Source organism: Geospiza fortis, unplaced genomic scaffold (genome assembly GCF_000277835.1).
Source record: "Geospiza fortis unplaced genomic scaffold, GeoFor_1.0 scaffold55, whole genome shotgun sequence".
NCBI classification, from domain to species: domain Eukaryota; kingdom Metazoa; phylum Chordata; class Aves; order Passeriformes; family Thraupidae; genus Geospiza; species Geospiza fortis.
In genome coordinates this window covers 11,668,130-11,674,611 of record NW_005054308.1, presented here as the reverse complement: position 1 = coordinate 11,674,611, position 6,482 = coordinate 11,668,130, and positions in this window count along the sequence as shown.

Here is a 6,482-nt window from a genome sequence, read left to right as displayed (position 1 = left end):
GTGCCCAGCACCCCCGTCGGCCTGGAGCCCAGGCTCAGCTGGCCCCGTATGGCAGCGCTGGGCACGGGGACACAGAGCCCTGTGTGTGCTGAATGGCACCACTGCTGGGCTCCAGCAGCACATCAGACCTCAGCAACACGCTCAGGACATGGAGTGTCTCACAGGATTTTAACAGATAAAGGTTCTGCACTTTGTGAAAAACAAAGTTGTCCCTTGGAAGGGCTGCCTGGCTGCACAGCTAAAATTATCCCTGCTGCCCACCAGCCCAGCACCCTGGGCACGTCATCGTGCCACCCCCAAATCAATAATGCTCAGACTTGTCTTGGGAGCTCTGCCAGGCCAGGACGCTTCTGCAAAGCTTCCCAAGCTTCCTGATGGAAGGCACTGCAGATCCAAGGGAAACGAAGCCAGCAGGACCAGCAGGGCCAGCCCGGTGTGTCCAGTGTGACACCCTGCAGCAGGGCCAGGGCTGCAGCAGCACCAAGGCAAGAAACCACTTCCCTCAACTCCCACTGCTGCAGCCACCCTCCTGTTTTCCCCTGTTTGAGGGAGGTGATGGTCAGCTGGAACCCCTGGCCCTCTGCCCCACTTCCTAACCATGAATCAGCCCTGAGCCCAGCGCTGAGCCTGCCCTGCCACCGAGGCAAAGGTCTCACAGCCTCCGTCCATCCTTCCTGTTCAGCTTTTCTTAGCACTCACCCACCAAGTCACTGCAACAAAGCCACTCCCGTGAGTCAGATCCTTGTCTCACAGCGGCTGAGACACTGCAGAAGCCCAGCTCATGCAAACAGCTCTGCCTTTCCCCCTCAGAGTGTCACCAGGGCTGGGGCACTGGCAGGAGAGAGGCTGGTCCAGGCAGCAGGGATGGGTTAATGATGCAGCTGATGAAGTGTCCCTGACACAGTTAATGAAGTGCCCCTCACCAAGGGTCCCACCTGGAGGGAATTCAGCACTGGGCACGTGAACCATCAACCTCTCCATCCCACCAGGAAAGGAAGACTTGGGAGACTCCCACCTGTCCTGCATGGAAACCCTGGAGGATGTTCTCCCCTTGCCCAAACAGGACTTTTCTGCAGGAACCCCTCCAAAGTGAAGTGGCCAGCACGGTGTGGCCCTGCCCCTGCATTAATCACGTTATTTTAACGAGCTGCAGCAGCTCCTGACTCAAACACCACTGTGGGGAGAGTGCACAGAGGTGCAGATGCCAGGAGGGATGAAGGGCAGTGATGGCAGCTGGAGTGACCAGGAGCTCTGGTGTGTGCACCACAGGTGCCAGGCAGCACAGCCTGCCCTGCCTGCAGCCAGGACACGCAGGAAACAAAACCCAGGAATGATGTAAAGGACCCTGGAAAGGCTTCCCATTCCTGGAGAGCCTGAGGAGACAGATGTCTGCAGCTGCAGGAGGCACAGCCCAAGGAGTCCTCACTGCCAGCAAGGAGCACGGGGCTCAGAGAAACACGGGCATGCCAGAGCCCTCCTGGCAGCCCTGGCAACCACTCCATACCCCAGGATGGCCCTGGAAGATCAGGGGCCCAAAGCCAGGTACCTCCACCCTGGCAGGCAGCCTCCAGGCTGACCATCCCGGTGCAGAGATGCGGCACACGGGGTCAGCAGAACCCCCAGCACTGAGCAGAGCCCTGCCCAGGGGCTTCCTGGTGCTCTGCACAAACATGGCACATCCCAGTCCTCCCACAGCCCCAGAGCATCACTGCCTGCAGCTCCTGAGGGGCACAGCCCACCCCAGCACAGGGCAGCGTCCCCCGGCTGCCATCCCCAGGCTCTGAGCTGACACCGAGCGTTTCGTGCACTTAGCAGCAAAACAAAATGAAATGGGACTTCTCCACTTCCCCACCCAGCTCCCATGTCTGGCACTTTTCCCTGTGCTTATTTTTGTTCACATCCTGGTGTTGTTTTATGGCAGAACCCCCCGGCCTGTCCCAGCCTGCAGCACAGAGTCTGCCAGGCAGGGAGCCAGGCAGCAGAGCCACAGGAGCTCCGGTGGGAGCAGGCACGGGCTCTGAATAAAATCAAGTGCAAATATTCACCACTCCAACACAGAGGAGGGATGCATCCAAACAGCAAACACAGGAACAGCTTAAGTGCCTGGAAAACATCAGGGACATGGTAATGAAATGGAAAATTCCCACCCTGGCTGGCATTTCCACGGGCAGCCGGCTGCACCAGCACACAATGTGAGGAAGCAGCACTGAAAATCCCTGTGTCCCAGTCAGGCCAGGGATCTGGGCACAGTGCTGGCTCAGAGAGAGAGATGTCAGAGCTGCTGAGCACAGCTGTGCCCGACCTTCAAACCCCAATCCCTGACCGCTATTGCCAAAACCAGGGGTTTGAATATCACATTTCCCTCCACCTGCACACTGCCCCACTGCCACTGCCTCAGGCCTTACACCTGTGAGTAAAGGTTTTACTCAGAGCTCCCCATGGCCCCCAGCTCCCTCACTGGGGAGTGCAGGTCAGTCCCTACCAGCACAACACTGCTCCAGTAACTGTAGCTTCTCCTCCAAGCACCAGCAGAGGTTCAGGTTGGGCATCAGGAGAAATTTCTTCCTGGAAAGAATGGTCAGTCATGGGAAGGGGAGGTGGTGGAGCCCCCATGGCTGGAGGTGTCCAAGGAAGGACTGGATGTGGCACTCTGTGCTCTGGGCTGCTTGACAAGGTGGTGATGGGTCACAGGTTGGAGTTGATAATCTTGGAGGTCATTTCCATCCTCAATCCCTGTGTATCTCTGTGATTCCTCTCCAAACCCTGGCACAACCCACGGGAAGGCTGCAGATGACTTTACCCTTGTTACCACAATATTTCATCGACTGGAGCCTGGAATCACATTTCATTAGGACAGAACGCCCTGCCCGAGACAGCTAATCGATTTAGAGGACACTAATCCAGAAGAAATTTGCTCCTGACCCAGGCAATGCCCATTAGTGGAGCAGAAGGGGGTCTGGCAGGGGGGGCTGTGGCAGAGCCCCTGCCAGAGCCCGCCAGGCAGAGCAGATTGCCTCAGGCACTGGCCCTGCTTCTGGATTAGTTACTTATTAAATCTCATTAGCCAATAGGTGGGCCACAGGGAGCTCCCTTCATTTCCCAAGGGGCAGGCACCAAAGCATTGGGGTCCCCAGGGGACAATGGGCACAGAGACCCTCCTGGCACATTCCAGCCAGGCCGTGGCACGGGGCAGTGCCTCCCCTGTCCCTTGTCCCCATCCCAGAGCCAGGGCAGGGGGCAGGGTCAGCTCCCAGCCCCTCCGAACTGTTCTGCACAACCTCCTTCCTCCTCCTCCTCCTCCCAAGGAGGCTGCGGAAATCCTTTTGTCGCCGGTGCTCCTCCACCTCAGCTGTAAGAACAGGAAAAATCCCACTGTGCTTGCAGGAACATCAGTGGCAATGAGTCAATTTTTCCTGCTTGGGCAGGAAAAGAGAAATATAAATTAAAATCTCTAGTGGAGCTTAGGGAGGCACGCAGGGTGAGGACAGGGATGCACAGCCCAGGGTGTAGTACAGAGCCATGGAACAGTTTAGGTGGGAAAAGCCCTCCAAGATTCTCACATCCTGCTGTTCCCCCAGCACTGCCAAAGCCAACAATCACCATTGTCGTCATCTGTAAAACCCCTCCAGGATGGTGACTCCACCACTGCCCTGGGCAGCCTGGGCCAGTATCTGACCACCCTTTTCAGGAAGAAATCACTGCCTTTAACCTGGGCTTTCCCCTGGAATTCATGGGAGAAACACCCAAAGCTCTGCTCTGCAATGGTTGGGTTTTTTGTAAAACATTGCTTAGCAACCAGCACTCAGCGAGGGCATCGCTCTGGACAGACGCTGCTTCAGCGAGAAAAAGAATGAAAATCCAGCACAGGGACAGCCTAGCAGGCAGTGCTGGGAAAAGGCACACGCCAGCTCTTTTTACAGGTCACTCGGCGCAGAGAGCCCTTCACACCTCCCTCACTGTGCATCACGGAATGCCACACTGGCCTGGGTTGGGAGGGACCTCAAAGCTCATCCCATCCCACCCCTGCCATGGGACACCTTCCACTGTCCCAGGCTGCTCCCAGCCCTGCCTGAGGGTGCAGGGAGGGCTGAGCAGGCAGCCCTCAGCCCTGGCTGTCCCTGGTCCCTGCGCTGTGCCCGCCGCTCCCCGTGCCAGGGCCAGATGGTCCGGAGGCTGCTGTGCTGGAAACCCGCCTGGCACCACTGCACAGCATCCCCTTCCCCCTCGGTCCCACGGCACAGACACGCAGTCCCCCTCAGTCCCACGGCACAGACACGCAGTCCCCCTCAGTCCCACGGCACAGACACCCAGTCCCCCTCAGTCCCCAGGGCACAGAGCATCCCAGCACACCCCCTGCACCCTGGCGTGCCAGGACCCCCCAGCTCCCACTGGGAGCCAAGGCAGAGGAGCCAATTCCCAGCTCCTCCAAGCCACGCTGGAAACCACCCTTGCCATGAACATCCTTGCCATGAACAGCCAGGGTGATGCCCTAAAGATCTACCTCGTCAGAGCCCACAGGCCCAGGGCCACCAGCGCTTGCACGGAGCAGGTGGAAGCACCTTTGGCATGGGGAGCGTGCCAGGAAAACAGAGAAAACATCCCTGTCCCAGGAAAACATGGAAAATACACCTGTCCCAGGAAGACAGGGAAAGCATCCCTGTCCCAGAAAAACCGGGAGAACACCCCTGTCCCAGGAAAACTGGGAGACTGGCGTGCCCGGGGGAGGAGGAGGGGATGATTCACAGCACAGTGAACAAGCTGTGCAGGTTCCAAGCTGTGCAGGTTCCTACGAGCTCCCCCTCGCTCTGCCTCCCCTCCCACCCACCACGGTCACGCTACAGCGACTCATCACAGCCCGGAAAAGCGAGGATGAAGTAACCCAAACCAGCCAGGGATGCCTGGCACAGCCTGTCCCCCTGTCTGTCCCACTGCTGGGTGCTGCAAAGGGGCTCAGAATGCCCCAAACCAGAACCACATGAGCACGGTTGGCTTGGCCACACTGGCACTGCTGCCCCTCTGCCACCTGCAGGAGGGACACATTGGGGACACATTGGGGACAGGGTTAGGGACAGCACAGGGACAGCAGGGCATCAGCGTCACCGTCCTGCACCTGGGGACACATTGGGGACACATTGGGGATACATTGGGGACATGGGGACAGAGTTAGGGACAGCAGGGCATCGGCATCACCGTCCTGCACCTGGGGACACATTGGGGACACATTGGGGACAGGGTTAGGGACAGCACAGGGACAGCACAGGGACAGCACAGGGACAGTGGGCACCGTGTGCCAGCCTGCAGACAGCACAGGGACAGCGGGCACCTCCCAGCCTCCACAGCAACCATGGGAACGGCATTTCCTCACTCAGATTCCCAACATCACTGCGAGCTGCTACAGCAAAGCAAAAGGAAAAGGGGAAATCTAAAGAGCCCTCCACTCCCAGCCCACATCCAGGGCACACAGGTGATGTCACACATGCCACAGGTGATGCCACACAGGCCACAGGTGATGCCACACACCTCTGGGTCTGGCAGCACTGCAGAAACAAATGGAGACAGATGATTCAAGCTGTGCCAGCACATCTGCAGCCTTGGGTAAACAGCCTCCTGACCCAAATCAGGCACTTCTGCTCCATGCTGGAAGCATGAGCAGGACACAGCTTGTGGGTGCCTCCTGGTGCTGGGGGCACACAGGGACATCCAACGTGGCCCTTCACAGCCCCTGCCAGGCCCCCCCTGCCCAGAGTCCCTCCCTGCACACAGGGGTGCACTCTCAGTCTCCTCCAGCTCTGGCAGTGCCAGCCCCTGCCCCTCAGAGCTGCCGCCCATCCCATGTGGGTGCCTGCCATCCCAAAAGGCTGGGTTTAGCTCAGCAGGGCCCTGCAGCTCCTCCAGGCTCTGTCCCCATCCCTGCTATCAGGACACGTGCCCGGAGGTGCTCTGTGGCATGCTCCCAATTAGAGAGAGCTCCCAGCCCTGCTAACGAGCCTTCTGTCAGCACAGTGTAAAAGATGGAATCATGAACAGGCTCTCCTGCACACCCAACCCTGGTGCTCACGGGCTCCCTGTCAGTGCTGCTGACAGCCAGACCCAGCTCCAGCCCAGCCCCACGCCCCACAGCACCCACCCAGAGCCTCCTGCAGGACCCCAGGAGCCCAGCCTGCCCTCCCTGGCTCCCTCCATCAGCCCCCAAACCTGCCAGCACTGTGGGGTCATGGCTGGGGTGGGATCCCCTGGGAGATGGGGGAATGTTCCCTGAGGATACAGGGAGCACTCCTGCGTGTGAGGATCCTCCTGCACGGACCACAGCCACAGCAGTGCACGGGGGGAACCACTGCAGCATCCAGCAGGGAGAGCTCCCTCTGACACTCGGGCAGAGCTGGGTGGGACAAGTGTGCAGCCCCCAGAGCCAGCCCTGCAGCCCTGCTGGTCCCTCCAGGGCTCACAGTGCAGACCCACCATCACCAAGAGCACCTCCCGAG